This window comes from Schistocerca nitens, chromosome 9 (assembly GCF_023898315.1).
Source record: "Schistocerca nitens isolate TAMUIC-IGC-003100 chromosome 9, iqSchNite1.1, whole genome shotgun sequence".
Taxonomy (NCBI): Eukaryota; Metazoa; Arthropoda; class Insecta; order Orthoptera; family Acrididae; genus Schistocerca; species Schistocerca nitens.
Genome location: NC_064622.1, coordinates 85,510,730 through 85,529,170, shown reverse-complemented (window position 1 = coordinate 85,529,170; position 18,441 = coordinate 85,510,730).

Below are 18,441 nucleotides of genomic sequence, written 5' to 3'. Positions count from 1 at the left end.
TATGAAATAAATGTGCTATCCTATGCGTTAAATGTTAATAGAGTGAGTGTTAAATAAGTACATACACTAGCAACATAATTGAGTAACATAATGGCAGACGTGAAACATTATTTATAGCTCTGCCGTTGGTGGGGAGGCTTGCGTGCCTCAGAGTAGGTGCAACCACAACGGAGGGGTATCTGTTGAGAGGCCAGACAAACATGTGGTTCCTGAAGAGGGGCAGCAGCCTTTTCAGTAGTTGCAGGGTGGGTGATTGACTGATCTGGCCTTGTAACACTAACCAAAACGGCCTTGCTGTGCTGGTACTGCGAACGGCTGAAAGCAAGAGGAAACTAAAGCCGTAATTTTTCCCGAGGACATGCAGCTTTACTGTATGATTAAATGATGATGGCGTCCTCTTGGGTAAAATATTCCGGAGGTAAAATAGTCCCCCATTCGGATCTCCGGGCGGGGACTACTCAAGAGGACGTCGTTATCAGGAGAAAGAAAACTGGCATTCTATGGATCGGAGCGTGGAACGTCAGATCCCTTAATCGGGCAGGTAGGTTGGAAAATTTAAAAAGGGAAATGGATAGGTTTAAGTTAGATATAGTGGGAATTAGTGAAGTTCGGTGGCAGGAGGAATAAGACTTTTGGTCAGGTGATTACAGGGTTATAAATACAAAATCAAATAGGGGTAATGCAGGAGTAGGTTTAATAATGAATAAAAAAATAGGAGTGCGGGTTAGCTACTACAAACAGCATAGTGAGCGCATTATTGTGGCCAAGATAGACACAAAACCCATGCCTACTACAGTAGTACAAGTTTATATGCCAACTAGCTCTGCAGATGATGAAGAAATTGATGAAATGTATGACGAGATAAAAGAAATTATTCAGGTAGTGAAGGGAGACGAAAATTTAATAGTCATGGGTGACTGGAATTCGTCAGTAGGAAAAGGGAGACAAGGAAACATAGTAGGTGAATATGGACTGGGGGGAAGAAATGAAAGAGGAAGCCGCCTTGTAGAATTTTGCACAGAGCATAACTTAATCATAGCTAACACTTGGTTCAAGAATCAGAAAAGAAGGTTGTATACCTGGAAGAATCCTGGAGATACTAAAAGGTATCAGATAGATTATATAATGGTAAGACAGAGATTTAGGAACCAGGTTTTAAATTGTAAGACATTTCCAGGGGCGGATGTGGACTCTGACCACAATCTATTGGTTATGAACTGCAGATTGAAACTGAAGAAACTGCAAAAATGTGGGAATTTAAGGAGATGGGACCTGGATAAACTGAAAAAACCAGAGATTGTAGAGAGTTTCAGAAGGAGCATAAGGGAACAATTGACAGGAATGGGGGAAAGAAATACAGTAGAAGAAGAATGGGTAGCTCTGAGGGATGAAGTAGTGAAGGCAGCAGAGGATCAAGTAGGTAAAAAGACTAGGGCTAATAGAAATCCTTGGGCAACAGAAGAAATATTGAATTTAATTGATGAAAGGAGAAAATATAAAAATGCAGTAAATGAAGCAGGCAAAAAGGAATACAAACGTCTCAAAAATGAGATCGACAGGAAGTGCAAAATGGCTAAGCAGGGATGGCTAGAGGACAAATGTAAGGATGTAGAGGCTTGTCTCACTAGGGGTAAGATAGATACTGCCTACAGGAAAATTAAAGAGACCTTTGGAGAGAAGAGAACCACTTGTATGAATATCAAGAGCTCAGATGGCAACCCAGTTCTAACCAAAGAAGGGAAGGCAGAAATGTGGAAGGAGTATATAGAGGGTTTATACAAGGGCGATGTACTTGAGGACAATATTATGGAAATGGAAGAGGATGTAGATGAAGATGAAATGGGAGATAAGATACTGCGTGAAGAGTTTGACAGAGCACTGAAAGACCTGAGTCGAAACAAGGCCCCGGGAGTAGACAACATTCCATTAGAACTACTGATGGCCTTGGGAGAGCCAGTCATGACAAAACTCTACCATCTCGTGAGAAAGATGTATGAGACAGGCGAAATAACCACAGACTTCAAGAAGAATATAATAATTCCAATCCCAAAGAAAGCAGGTGTTGACAGATGTGAAAATTACCGAACTATCAGTTTAATAAGTCACAGCTGCAAAATACTAACGCGAATTCTTTACAGACGGATGGAAAACTGGTAGAAACGGACCTCGGTGAAGATCCATTTGGATTCCGTAGAAATGTTGGAACACGTGAGGCAATACTAACCTTACGACTTATCTTAGAAGAAAGATTAAGAAAAGGCAAACCTACATTTCTAGCATTTGTAGAATTAGAGAAATCTTTTGACAACGTTAACTGGAATACTCTCCTTCAAATTCTGAAGGTGGCAGGGGTAAAATACAGGGAGCGAAAGGCTATTTACAATTTGTACAGAAACCAGATGGCAGTTATAAGAGTCGAGGGGCATGAAAGGGAAGCAGTGGTTGGGAAAGGAGTGAGACGGGGTTGTAGCCTCTCCCCGATGTTATTCAATCTGTATATTGAGCAAGCAATAAAGGAAACAAAATAAAAATTCGGAGTAGGTATTAAAATTCATGGAGAAGAAGTAAAAACTTTGAGGTTCGCCGATGACATTATAATTCTGTCAGAGACAGCAAAGGACTTGGAAGAGCAGTTGAACGGAATGGACAGTGTCTTGAAAGGAGGATATAAGATGAACATCAACAAAAGCAAAACGAGGATAATGGAATGTAGTCAAATTAAATCGGGTGATGCTGAGGGGATTAGATTAGGAAATGAGACACTTAAAGTAGTAAAGGAGTTTTGCTATGATGGTCGAAGTAGAGAGGATATAAAATGTAGACTGGCAATGGCAAGGAAATCGTTTCTGAAGAAGAGAAATTTGTTAACATCGAGTATAGATTTAAGTGTCAGGAAGTCGTTTCTGAAAGTTTTTGTATGGAGTGTAGCCATGTATGGAAGTGAAACATGGACGATAACCAGTTTGGACAAGAAGAGAATAGAAGCTTTCGAAATGTGGTGCTACAGAAGAATGCTGAAGATAAGGTGGGTAGATCACGTAACTAATGAGGAGGTATTGAATAGGATTGGGGAGAAGAAATTTTGTGGCACAACTTGACTAGAAGAAGGGATCGGTTGGTAGGACATGTTTTGAGGCATCAAGGAATCACAAATTTATCATTGGAGGGCAGCGTGGAGGGTAAAAATCGTAGAGGGAGACCAAGAGATCAATACACTAAGCAGATTCAGAAGGATGTAGGTTGCAGTAGGTACTGGGAGATAAAGAAGCTTGCACAGGATAGAGTAGCATGGAGAGCTGCATCAAACCAGTCTCAGGACTGAAGACCACAACAACAACGTGTAAGTACATAATTGCAGATGTGGAACGGACACAGCAGCAGAGGACCAATAAGTGTATTTAGTAGTCAACTAAACGTAGTGTGTTTTGAACACTTAGAACTGTACTATTGCCACTGTACTCACATGTACAAAGAGGCTGAGAAGACAACTGCTAATCAAATATACTCATACTATCTCTAAGAATAAGGTAATCGAAGATGAGTCAGTTAAGTAAATAGAATACAGATTTGTCAGGAATGTTCCGAGCATTGGTTCAGTGTTCCAGCCCAGAAATAATAAATTGAGATTAAATAGTACGTGACTAACGGCGTTTTGAGCCATTTGTTTACCGATTTTATGACAGTTAAGTAACCGCAAGAGTAAAATTGAAAAAGTTCTGCTAACTTTGTTCCAGTAACATATTGAAAGATAAAATGTATATATCCCCATTTCATTGTGACCCCCCCTTAGATATTAAGTGAACGGAGTCTGAGGCACTCTTTTTGTTTGTTCTACAGGACAAACCAGATAATGGCAGCCTGGTAGCTGCGTGAAAGCATGGAGTGACTTGGACACAGCTCACAGTGACCCCTCCTCTTTCCCCATGTAAGTTAGAGTGGACGTGAAGGATCATAGCAACTTCCCCCCTCTACCCATGTGAATAGAAGTGTAGAACGCCAGCCGAAGCGGCTACAACCACATGTGGAAAAATGAAATTGTCATGATTTGTGAAATTTCATTTTAGGTTTACAACAGAGTGCTAAGATAATTATCTGTTTATATATCTTGAATAACCATGTTATTTTCTTTGAATTTATGTATGTAAAAAAATATTTACAGACAATTTAATGAATTTAAGATTTTCATAATTTTACATATTGTTATGTGTTTGTCTGTCTAAGGCAATATGTGTGCCAAAGTGTTTCATTGATTTTGCTTAAATTTTGAGTGATAATGTTGCTTAAGAGGCAGTGAACATGCCAGCAATTTAAATAATTGAAGTAGGTAATTAGTTTTCTTTTAATATTTCTATATGTTTGCATTTAAATTTTAATTTTTCATAGGGAGTTAAGTTGTACTCTTGCTTCCCTTTTTGTAATTAATTTTTTTCCCATTTACATTAAAAAAATTAAGTAGAGGGTGATGTAGGGAAGCAGCCTACTTACGCCATATAAAATTCACATCAGCCTTTCCATTGTGTGCCAGCCAGTCCGCTGTAACTAGCTCTGACGTCATAAATGTTGCGCAATACTTTAAAAATCATGTAAATAACCTGAAACGTTTCTATCATGTCAGGAGTAATACTAAATCAATATGTGTTGAATATCAGTTCAATAACTTTTCGATAACTTTTCAATAACATTTTCGAAATTTGGACGTTTTTCTGTAAAAATCATTGGCGCAACAGAAAAGAGCTAGAAACTTAAAAATTTGTATTTAGATTCCTTTTGCATAATAATTTAGTAGAAACAGTATTCTGGATCTCACAAATTAAAATTTTAGTTGAAATTCATGATTTTCTGGTTTTTGTCTTAGAAATTAAGGAAGCAAGATAGTTTAAGTAGGCGAATAAATAAGGCTAGGATATTTAAATTTAAGTAGAAGGGAGATCCGCTATAATCATAAAGATGTGAGAAGTTTCAACTGAATAACTATAAAACTGTAGTGATAGCTTATCTCCAAAGAGCAAGTTCAGAGCTCATCTACTGCGTGTAGTGTAATTAAATTAATTCTCTCGCCCAAAATATTTGACTTAGCCACATCAAACTTTTATTATGATTACTTACCTGTGTGCTGATTGCACATTTAAATTGAGAGCTTCATCGGCCATAAGCAAAGGAAGCAATGATTTATTCGATAACTTGAAGTGGTGCATTACTAGCCCAGCGGCTAGTCGGGAGAGTGGATTTTATCACGCGTTCCCTTAGCCGTCCGCACCGCGGCTATATATATATAAGAACGCTGCGCGAGAGAAAAAGGCCCCAGTTCTCTCCAGACGCTGATTATCGTACCACCTGTGCCGGGAGTCGGGTCGCGTCGGTATCTTTGCTATAAACAGCCTCGGATGCCGTAAGAAGTTACTCGGGATACGCGTAACCATGAAATCGTTTTCGAGTGAAGTTTTAATTCTGGGATGACTTTAATGATCTATCTTCAGTTTGCGTATGTCGTATTTTCACGTGCCGCCGCGGGACAGACATTCTACCATTATTTAGCGTGGCGTTTGATGAACATTGTCATCAAATTATGGCGAGCATTCACTTAAACATTTAATTTGGACAGTTATAGTTGCATCAGCGCATTACACTCTGAACTGCTCTGGTAGTTGGATTGTGTGGATTCTTTTTGGTCTGTGACTTTCAGAATATAGTGAACATTTTAGAGAGAATCATTTTTGATTATGAATCCCAGACAATCTCCTAATTCCTCAGAGCTATAAGCTGTAGCTATAAATGTATTTCTCAGATGAAGTGGGCACTAGGAATTCTAATTACAGGCTTCACGTTTTGCTAATCACTTTCTGGTTGCCAATATTGTAGTTAGAGAGCCAGTGTTGAGAACGGCAAACAGCAACAAAAAAATAAATAGGAACACAGATAACCAATTATTCCACATGCCGCCCCACAGCGTGAAGCAATTTAGGGACATCACAGGGAACCTAAGTCAGGATGGCCGGACGCGGGTTTGAACTGTCGTCCTCCCGAATGCGAGTCCAGTGTGCTAACCACTGCTTCTCCTCGCTCGATGAGGGGGGGGGGGGGGGATATTGCGTTCTCACGTCAGCAGAGAAGCAACACCATGAAACGTCCCCTTAGAAAAATTAATGAATTACTGTGCTGGTAAATCCCTTACGTTATTTGATTTTCAAACAGCTGAGCAAAACTGAACGTCAGACATTTCACTCTTTACCTGTTCTGATCAACACTAAACTGACAGGCCATGCGGTTAAAGGCGCTGCAGTCTGGAACCGCAAGACCGATACGGTCGCAGGTTCGAATCCTGCCTCGGGCATGGATGTTTGTGATGTCCTTAGGTTAGTTAGGTTTAACTAGTTCTAAGTTCTAGGGGACTAATGACCTCAGCAGTTGAGTCCCATAGTGCTCAGAGCCATTTGAACCATTTTGAACTAAACTGACACACAATATTTTTTTAGCGCAACACAATCTGACTTTCAAAAATCCCTACAAAAGAATGGCCCTGACTAACATTAACCTATACCTTTCACAAATCACTTACCTAACAAAAAACTTCGTTACTCGAACTACTGCAATACAGCGAGCGCCACTTTTAAGGATGGGGCCCCTCCACGCCCACACCAACGTGGTGACCAAACCAAAAGTTCTACTGTCACCTCCGTAAACATGTTAGTTTTTGAATCAGGCGTCACAGGATGCGGGCTGTGATGTTATCCATGCGTCTGGGTAAGATTACTCATTAACATGGTCCATCAGCAGATAGAAGTGGTCGAAAACGATTGAAGGGTAGCGGTTGTAAGGGCAGAGGAAAAAAAAAGTGCCAAAGCCAGGGCCAAAGGAAGAAAACCTCTGCGACAGTAGGACGGGTAGTAAGGGCAGTAGCGGTTTGCTAGCTGCGACAGAGCATACAAGGTGAGGGGTGGTTAGCGTGAGGTATCGTGCGACGTAACCTATGCGCTGCGTGGTCGTTAGCTGGGTCAGTCCGGTGCTGCGGCTGGGCTCGCTTGTAGTCTCCTGGGCCGGCCGCAGTGGCTTCCTCCCTGTAACATAAAAGTTCGGCGCGGCAACGCATGCGCTGCTGTTAGGCCCTCTGCTGCGCCTTGTCGTCAGTGACTTGGTGCAGCTTCATCAGGCTGGCGCAGAACGGCGGCGATCGGCTACCGTACAGCGTCCTCCTCTACTGCACGGCGCAGCCCTTATGCATTGCAGCTGTGAGCTGCTCCGCTTGTCCAGTGATCTGCGCCGCTTCAGCGTCGGAGAGATGCACGCCGTTCGCTCGCGCTTGCGCGATGACGGCTGCCTTTCTGTCTTCTCGGTTCCTAGGAGGGGCCGCTCCCGCAGCCAGCTAAATAAAAGATTCTAACTACTGAAGGCACTAACTACTGATAGGCGTAGTTAGCAAATGAAAGATTTTGATAGAGAACAAACAATGTATTTACCTTAATAGCGTTCAAAAGTCATAATATATATATAGCAGTTCATGACATCCAGTCTTACAAATTTCAAAACTCCGCCATTTCTCTCCCCACATCCACCACTGCTGGCGGCTCACCACCAACTACGCAACGCTACATGCTATTAACATCCAGCTTCCCAACACTACAATGGCCAACAACAATGCAAACCAGCCACAGACTGCACATAGCACAGCCAGTGATTTTCAGAGCGCTACGTGGCGTTACAAATATAAAAACCTAAACAGCCCCATGATCCCCACAAAAAATTTTACAAATTGTTTTGGGCACTGGCCAATACATATTTGTTAAAAATTATTCACAATTACAATAACAAAGAAATCAAATGCACACACTTATTGATACAATGTTGGTCAAAAGCTAAAATTTTCTCACAGTCCGTAAAGACAGTCCTGATCGTTCATCACAGTAAAATTGCAGTGTTTTTGTCAAAGTCTGAGCAGTAAAAGAAAATGCCCACAGAAGTAGTGGATTTCCATGCAGTCTTGAAGAAGTAGTGTTGTCCTTCCAACGGAAAGACAGTGCTGACTCTTGACATGCAGACAGGTAATGGGCCACACCAGAGCAAATCCACTGCAGAGTCAGTCGAAGTTTTGAAGAATATTGGTAGGTAGGTCATCACAGAGCATACCCACTGTAGTCCTGGTAGAGATTACGGTATTGGTGGGCCACCAGAGGTGCAGAGCCACTGCAGTCCTTGTAGAAATAATGGTACTGGTGGGCCATCAAAGATGCAGACCCACTGTAGTCCTCGGAGAGACAGCCAGCAGCCATCTGTTGCGACTGTGCAGGTGCACAATCACCATCGAAGAGTCTTGCAGATAATATAGCAAGTCCATAAACCACCACTTGTGCACTCACAAAGTTTTTGGAATTGTCCTTAGAACCAGCAATGCTGTTATCCAGTCCCTTGCTGAATTATTAACACACGTGCAAACACTAACAGTCCCTACTTCTCACATATTGTCCATATACTATGACCAACAGAAATGTGTGCAGTGAAATGTAACTTACAAGTTACTTAATTTGATGAACTGGTGTCAATTACAATTTTATAACATAAGAATACAATAACAAAGGTACAAAATACATCATTAAAAACACAATAATGCAGATAACATTTGTAGTAATACAGGCTTTACAAAAGAATCGAAATAACATAGACATCAGTGTTACAAGAATTATGACATAAGTAAATACATAAAAGGTCAAAATAACTTTCAAAACATCAACTTCACACGTGAGCATTAAAACAAAACAGAATAAATAATGTCCAAACATCTTTACAAAGTAAATAAAATATTATCAGAAAAATTCTACAATATAAGTCTTATTAGCTAAACACATAAAGACAGGAAAAACACAAATTCGCATAGTATAACAACACAAAAATACAGGACAGGGTTTGTTTTCAGTGTGACATTTGGTACTGCAGTCCAACCCAAAACTTCATTCCATAGATCTTTCTTCTTATTTCAACATTTGTTCCCACCAAAAAAATCCTATCCAAGCATGCTTTATATATTTATATGTTCACATATTTCTTACCTCATTATTTATTTTCCATTATCTTACCTCTTTATTTCCAAGAAAATCCTACCTAAACCTGTTGTCCCTAAAACCTACTTTTTGGTTCATATCCTCTTTCAAAATACTTTTTTGGCCAAACCATTTTCTTATAGCTTCTGAATGCATTTCTTTCCATTCATCACAACTTGTTCTCCTATATAGCCTACCCCATCTTAAGTTAACTTAAATCTACTGAGCTCAGATGCTAAACTAAGGGACGAGGTAATGCAGCAGTGCAAAACAACAATGGTAAAACAGCAATGGTAAAAAATGCAAATTGGCAAAGCAAGCAGCATAAATTAGCAAAGCAAATGCAATATTACAACTAATATAAGGCAATGCGCAGCAAACAAGAAAAATAAATCCGTAGCAAAACTGGCTTAACAGAGTAATACTGAAAGGGTACAGTACCGCCCGACATTGAAAATAGGTACAACATACTTCATTATTTTTGCCAGAACAACACATTTTTTTTGTAAAACTAACTCAATTTCAATTAATACAGCGAAGCCGGATACCAGTGTGGGAAAGAATGACAATTTATTTATTCAATTGATCACATGTGCACTCCCACAAAATAAATCCCTACATCCAGTTTGGTGAGATCTGTGAAATGAATGATTGTATGGTCGTCTGCTAACCGCAGATAGTGAATGTGAATATATGATCATCTTTGAGACGATCCTTTGGCCACCTTTGGTGGGACCAAAGAGATGAAATTTACCTGAGCTTTGAGTGCCTGAAATGTGGCTGACCAATACGGTAGCAAGGTGCTCCCCCACTTCGACAGAGGTGTGAGAGGACCTGGAGAACGGCCATGTTTCAGCACTCTGCCGCTGGATCTTGTGCTGTTAAGACCTGTTTTAGTTGTGCTCCGTAATGACGAAAGAGTGGAGACATGGTATGCATGTGGAATATTTAAGAGTAGTTTGAAATAATAATTTCTCTATTTCAGGAACTTTTGTGGGGAGAATTAAATGTCAGGCAGGTAATATTAACAGGATTGTAGTAATCTTCGGAAGTGACCAACGGTCACAATGAAGCCACGTGTAGCAATAAGTTGAAATACTTCCGTGTGCTTAAGTTAAGCTGAATTACTAGCGTGTGTACAATAAGTTGAAATATTTAAGAAATAGCGTGTGTACCATAAGTTGAAATATTTAAGAAATGGCGTGTGCAGGACTTGAAATTAGAGATGAGTACTTCCACATGGTGAGTACTGTGTGAGTCTCAAACTGTGTATGAGACAAAAGATAAAGAGAAGTACTCGTCCATGGTATCAGTTGAGGACGTGTGTTCTTAATATTACTTTGCCTGATATGATTCCGTGTGATGCTAGATTCAAACTCTGAGAGAGAAGCAAGGTGAGTCGGCCGTCTATCCAGCAACGCCACTTGGCTTGCATTGCACAGGAAGACGTGCATATATCTCCAGAGTTCATAGTAGGAAAGTAGAATTACGAAGTGGGGCAGTGTCATGTGAAACTGGGATAAATATTAATTGAAGTGGGAAAGCTGAAAGTGATAATGTTGTGACTATTCTCTATGTAGTATTTCATATTGTAGTGTGGTGTATGTCATGTAATTTGGGTATGTGTGGTTTGCATGGGAGAGTAGCAAGGTAGTTGCAAAAGTTTAGTGGGTTATGCTTGTTCCTTCTGTACTGCTCGGTCTGGAGGATAGTTTCGTGATGATGATTGTGAGAGTCGAAGTGTGAGAAATAATAAAAGATCCACCATTCTATCCAGAAAGTGCACAGTAGCGTTAAATAATTACGAGACCATAATATAGATATTCACCAATGTAAAGCCATGCCCACTGTGCGGAATTTCTCATGTGTTATTGTTGTAGGTTATAGAATTTGTGTGTTTAGGTTAGAGAATTTATCGGAATAAATAAGATAGTGAAAAGAAATTGATGGACTTTTCCTTCGAATTGTATGTTGTCATAATGTCCCGAATTTATAATGTGTGCGCCATTCATATTCAGTGCGGTGGCCACGTGTTGACGAAAGCCTTTAAATAAAAAAAAGAAAGAAAATGTGGTATTGCCAGTGCGTAGTGTACAGTCAGAGTTCTGTAAATTACTAATAGTCAGATGCGTGTTTCCGTTGCGTATTAATCATATAGGAGGATTACTTGTAACTTAAGTGTGAGTACTAGAGTTCATGTTACTCGATAAATAAGAATGAATCCACTCGCTTGGCAGACCACTCATCTTGCAGGCCTGACTGCTTGATGCCACAGTATGAGCAAGGCATGTGGGTGCCTCTCAATACAAAGTCAAATTCAGTAACATTATGCCTGGCAAACAGCAGCAGCAAATGCAATAACTTATATCTAAACATGTCAAAGCTCAAGCAGAAAAAATATTACAGTAAAAATGGCCATGTTTAATACCTATTTCACATCTTAACACTAGAGTGATGCATCACGATAACTTACTCTACCAAAAAAATTACCAAGTAGTTGAAAAGAAAATTATGTATGCAGTTACTGTTATTAATCTTTTCTTATTGTTCTTTCCATTCCAAGTGCTCCTTTTTCGAAGAATGTGGATCATAAAATTATTATTTAATATATCTGTTGGCAGAAAGTGTTCACATTAGGAAATGCATTTAATTTTATTTTATAAAACCAATTTGCAACACAGCTGGAAACCAGATATCAAATGAAATAAGCAACTATGTACAAAGTAAAGCATAAAAATATCATTCAATAGTCATGTGGCATTTCATAAGTTAGTAGAAATTCTCTCAACTCTCGTAGAAAGACGCTTGTCATAATCAGGTGTGCAGATGTAAGTATCTTTCCAAGTAATGAGCGTGTCGTATTTGCGATGCTTTCTTGAAAGGAATCTCAATAGCGAGGTTAATGGCCTCTCCTTTTTTTTTTCACCTGTGCCTCTGAAAGGCACACACTAATGGCTTTTTTCCAGGCGACTGTCGCGCTGCTGGGTGCTTACAGTGACCTACCTTCCTTACAGAAATATTTACATCAGTTTCCGCTACAATGACAGTCTCATATAAAAATTTCACAGGTCGAGAATTTGCGTTACAAATGTGTAGGAACAAAATCCTGTAAATATAACAGTGTCCAAAAAATTTTCGCCGGCATTGTGATACATTCACGCATTTACACACATTTCGTAACTCTTAAAGTACGATTCTTGGTTTCCAACAACCTTTTTCACAAATCAGAGTCCCTAACCACTACTCATTATTCCTTACCTTATTACACGGATACATATTCGTCGACATTTCTTCAATATTTCATCATAATAAATACATAACATAAGCAAATTCCTCATATAGCATCAGCTTATTGATCATAAACATATCTCAACAGCATAATACACATTGTCATCGTAATAATATCATAACACCTCAGTCAAATCTCAAAAACGTCATAGCTTTCTGCAATAATTTCAAACCCTAAAAATATTCTCTGCTCATTTCAATAGTGTCATCTACCTCAAACGTACTTTAAAAATCATGATCCCATACCAAATACACCATTCAAAGCTCTCATAGTATCACAATAGCTCCGAAAAGATATGAACAGTTCACAAAGTATAGACAAAATACAGTTTCATAAGTGTGAAGTTATGCAACTCTGTAATTGCGTAAACATGTGTCACTGATGTAGTAAAATGTTTGTCTCTCAGTTAAATGATCAGATAGCTGTGCAATTTATGTGTTAGAGAAATATGGTACCGATGTGTAAAGTTGTATAACCAAATACCATATTAGCTAGGGCTCCTTGTGCTTGCCAAACACATGGTACACAAAGTAAGCGTGTACCCCCCTGAGGATTAATGTAATTATACCCTCAGGTGTTACAGATTACAGCAATGGAATGAAATGTATCATGGAAAACTTTCTTTGTAATTCAAAAATCTTTAAAAATAAATGTTTTAAGTATAAAATTAATCACTCAAATACGTGTACTGTAGCGCTAAACTGTGCCTCTTGTTGTAACATAATCTCTGTGGAAGTGTCGTAGTTATCGTCCTCCGAAAGCTAAGTTCTGCAGAAGTCAATGTACTTACCTCATGAGAGACAAAAGTGAAATGCTTTGCGTATAGATGTCGTAGTTATTATGCTTATTACCGTGATGAAGAAAGTACTGTACAGTAACGTATTGGTGTGCTACGAGAAAGGCTGTCTCATTGTTGCTATACCACAAAACTTACTACTAAAGCATGTTTTACTTTCCAGAATAATACAGAAAAACTGTGCAGATATAAAACAGAAACACCGCAAAAGCAACATTGTAAATTGTCACTCATTAGTAGCGTCGTGATAAAATCGTGTAGCTGTCACATAAACTAACCACTGTGTCATCTGGTATCTCAAAGAAAGTACTTTAAATCCAGAATGTATTTTCAAGTAAACAAAATGTTGCATTAAAATCTCATTAGCAGTACTGGTAAATATTCTAAGTATGTGAGCCTTATAGTCGTTATGTAATTGTGCAACTAACAAGCAAGAATGTGCACACACAATAACACCGTGTCGTCTGTTCACAATAAGAACGCATTCGTAATTTCTGTTTAAATAAGTTCCCTTGGTTCTTGACTGGATATTTAACTTCAAATATTCTTGCATGTTAACAGATTCTAAGTCTGACAAAGCATACTAGTAATGTAAAGTGAAAAGTTATATGGCAAAGACAAAGTTAAAAAGCAGATTATCTTTCAATAAACGGTTTTACATGTGAAATGTGGTGTAAACCTTTATTCTTCCTAGTACGCAGAGTTTCAACTTCAACGCAATTATCATGTGGTATACGTCGGATTCTGTCTCCCGTGATAATAATAGTTCTGGTTGCCATATTGTCTGTTTCTCTGATTGTCTCTGTGATATTCATTACTACGGAAATGCGATCTTTCTCTGTAACTATTACTGTGCCAGTGGTTGTCATATGGGTGGTGTCTGTTTTGGTCACGATTTGTGTTGTGAGAATAGCCTTGTCGTGTCCAGTTATTATTTCTTTCATAACGGAATTACGACGGATGTGACCTGTAATTGTTGTGCTCCTGTTTTCGCGTCCCGCGATTGTCAGTGTCAATTTCTAATTCTTGTAAGAGTCCCTGAAAAGCTTCAATGTCGTCTTTGCCACGTCCTGCCAAAATAATATGTCGTAAATGTTCAGGTAATTTAATTAAGCAAATGCGGATGAGTTCTGAGGGGCTGTATGGGTTTGACAGGTACTGATTCTTGTGCAACATGTCTTAAAAATATTTCACAAGACTGGAAAATTCAGATTGTCCGAAATGTTTCATCATTATGATGCTATGTTTCACTCGGTCTTGTGTAGCTTGAGACCAATATGCTGAGAGGAAGGCATGATAAAATTCTCCTTCACTGTGGCAATCGTGAATGACCGATCGCATTCTTACAGCTGGTTCATTCTCTAAATAGCCACACATAAATTCTAATCTGTGCTCTAAAGACCAGTTGGGAGGAAAACAATGAGAGAATTGATGAAGCCACGCTTGTGGATGAATGTCTGTCATTGCTGGAATTCTTAAATGTTTTGAATTTATGTGTAGTAATAAACAGCTTATAGTCAAAATCATCATGTCGACGAGTCGCATATCGGTCATTGTTACTTCGTGTCGGCGGTTCCATCTCAAAATTCGGTGCACCTTGCCAATTTCTTTCATAACTTCCGAAATGCCATGTGTTATTATTTTGTAGCTGTTCCGTATTTCTATGTCCCTCTTCCCGTATTGGAGCGCGAGTGTCCTCTGAAATACGTAGTTCTTGTATTACCTCTGTCAGCTGATCTTGTACTTCCCGGATTTCTCTTTGGTGTTGCGTTTAACTTGATTCTGATTTTGTTTGAATTTCCTAATTTTTTCGTACTCTTCTGTGTCGTTAAAGACTACTAGTCTTGCGTCATTCAGATTATCATCTACCTTCGTAGATAAATTATTTAGCTGATCCTAAAGTTCGACTACTTTCTCTGATAATGAACTAATTTCCTCCATGTGTCTTTCTGAACCAATTTTCAGAGTATCTACTGTGTCCTTTAAGTTTTCCTGAGTTTTTGCAAGTAGCGTAACCGAATCGGTAGATGCAACTGAGTCAATTTTAGCCCACAAGGTCCCATGATTTTCATGAACAATGGTTTGCAGTTCTTTTATGGCTGCTTCGTGATTCTGTAATGCATTTTCATGCCGCGAAAAAATAGGTTGAAAATGCTCACAAATTTGTGTTTTTACGTCATTACAGACTTTTTGACATTTCGATTCAATGTTATGTAACTCAGTAGTTAAATCTTCACGTGTTTGTTCAAGTGTGGTGTCTAACTTTTGAAGCTTTTGCTGTGTTTGTCTCTGATTTTGTTCCATTGTGTCTAACTTTTGAAGCTTTTGCTGTCTTTGTCTCTGATTTTGTTCCATTGTGTCTAACTGTTGCTGTGTTTGTCTCTGATTTTGTTCCATTGTATCTAACTGTTGCTGTGTTTGTCTCTGATTTTGTTTCATTTGTTGCATTAATTGCAATAATAATGTATTAGTGTCTGGAACCTGTTCCTCTATGCTTTTCGGCAGTGCATTTGCACCGGCAACATTCACATTTTGACAAGCAGAAAATGTGTCTCGAATTATTTGAGAAAACGGTGAGGACGCAAAACCTGAATCTACAGTATTGGCAAGATTGTGTCCTGTCATTTCGGATTCCTGAGACGTGCTGTTGCCGACCGATCGATCGATAACGCTTCCCTGTTCACTAATTGTTTCACTGCCTACACCATTATTTGCAGCCCACTCCATTTCCCTATGCACAATTACCAAATTACTACTTTGAACATTAGTTAATTCATTACTCGGCGGCGCTAACATACTGCTTTCGTCTTCACTGTCATTTCTCAGTGTACTTTGGAGCCTAGTATTACGTTTTTCACACGCCATTATTGTCACAATGTTTCAGAAAAGCACAATTTGAAAATCAAAATAAGAAAACACATTAACATAGCACTGAAAATAATATCTAGTTAATTGCAAGCGCAGCTGCGAAATACTTGGTGCAAGTCTACATGCATGCCACAACTGTTTTACTGTAGAACAATGAAAGACTGCAACTACAAAGGAGATTCTCTCTACAATTACGCGCTAGCAATAAACAAAAGCTACACTAATTACACAAACCACAAGAAAAAATCAGAAGATTCCAGTGAGGTATCCGCGGCTAAGGGTCGACATATGAAACGCCCCTTTGAAAAATTAATGAATTACTGTGCTGGTAAATCCCTTACGTTATTTGATTTTCAAACAGCTGAGCAAAACTGAACTTCAGACATTTCGCTCTCTACCTGTTCTGATTAACACTAAGCTCACACACAATATTTTTTTAGCGCAACGCAATCTGACTTTCAAAAATCCCTACAAAAGAATGGCCCCGACTAACATTAACCTATACCTTTCACAAATCACTTACCTCACAAAAATCTTCGTTACTCAAGCTACTGCAATACAGCGAGCGCCACTACTGCCAGCTAAATAAAAGATTCAAACTACTGAAGGCACTAACTACTGATAGGCATAGTTAGCAAATGAAAGATTTTGATAGAGAACTAACAATGTATTTACCTTAATAGTGTTCAAAAGTCATAATATATATAGCAGTTCATGACATCCAGTCTTACAAATTTCAAAACTCCGTCATTTCTCTCCCCACATCCACCACTGCTGGCGGCTCACCTCCAACTGCGCAACGCTACACGCTATTAACATCCAGCTGCCCAACACTACAATGGCCAACAACAATGCAAACCAGCCACAGACTGCACACAGCACAGCCAGTGATTTTCAGAGCGCTACGTGGCGTTACCAATATAAAAACCTAAACAGCCTACTTACAACCAGAATATGGCGGTCAGGAGAGCTCTCTGAACTTCAGCTAGTCATTGGATGCCACGTGAGTAGCAAATTCATTCAAAATATTCCAGCCCTTCTAAATCTGCCCATCTCTTAGTGAAGTTCTACATCTACATGGATCCTCTGCAAATCACATTTAAGTGCCTGGCAGAGGGTTCATCGAACCACCTTTACAATACTCTGTCATTCCAATTTCGTTTAGCGCGCGAAAAGAAAGAACACCTATCTCTTTCAATAAGAGCTCTGATTTCCCTTATTTTATCGTGGTGATCGTTTTTCCTTATGTAGGTCGGTGTCAAAAAAGCATTTTCGCATTCAGAGGAGAAAGATGGTGATTGGAACTACACGAGAAGACTCCATCGCAACGAAAAACGCTTTTCTTTTAATGATGTCCAGCCGAAATCCTATATCATTTCAGTGACACTCTGTCCCATATTTCGCGATAATGGAAAACGTGCTGCATTTCTTTAAACTTTTTCGATGTACTCGGTCAGTTCTATCTGGTAAGGATGCCACACCTCGCAGCAGTATTCTAGAAGAGGACGGACAAGTGTAGTGTAGGCAGCTTCCTTAGTAGGTCTGTTACATTTTCTAAGTGTCCTGCCAATAAAACACAGTCTTTGCTTAGCCTTCCCCACAACATTTTGGATATGTTCCTTCCAATTTAATTTGTCGGTAATTGTAATTCCTAGGTATTTAGTTGAATTTAGGGCCTTTAGATTTGACTGACTTATCGTGTAACTGAAGTTTAATGAATTTCTTTTAGCACCCATGTGGATGACCTCACATTTTTCGTTATTTAGGGTCAATCGTCAATTTTCGCACCATTCAGATATATCTCCTAAATCGTTTTGAAATTTGTTTTGATCTTCTGATGAGTTTATTAGTCGATAAACGACAGCGTCATCTGCAAACAACCTAAGACGGCTGCTCATCTTCTGATGAGTTTATTAGTCGATAAACGACAGCGTCATCTGCAAACAACCTAAGACGGCTGCTCAGATTGTCTCCCAAATCGTTCATAAAGATAAGGAACAGCAAAGGCCCCATAATACTACCTTGGGGAACGCCAGAAATCACTTCTGTTTTACTCCATGTCTTTCCGTCAGCCACTACGAACTGTGACCTCTCTGACAGGAAATCTCAAATCCAGTCACATAACTGAGACGATTTTCCATAAGCATGCATTTTCACTACGAGCCGCTTGTGTGGTACAGTGTCAAAAGCCTTCTGGGAATAAAGAGATAGTTGTGTTTCCAGGGCTCTCGGGTGCCAGCCGGGTGCTGGACACCTGAGAGCCCTGGAAACGACACATACGCCACGAAAGCCTCCGATCACAGAACTAGTTGTGTTTCACAAGAAATATATTTCCTAAACCCATGTTGATTGTTTGTCAATAGACTGTTTTCTTCGAGGTAATTCATAATGTTCGAACACAATATAAGTTCCAAAATCCTGCTGCATATCGACGTTAATGATATGGGCCTGTAATTTAG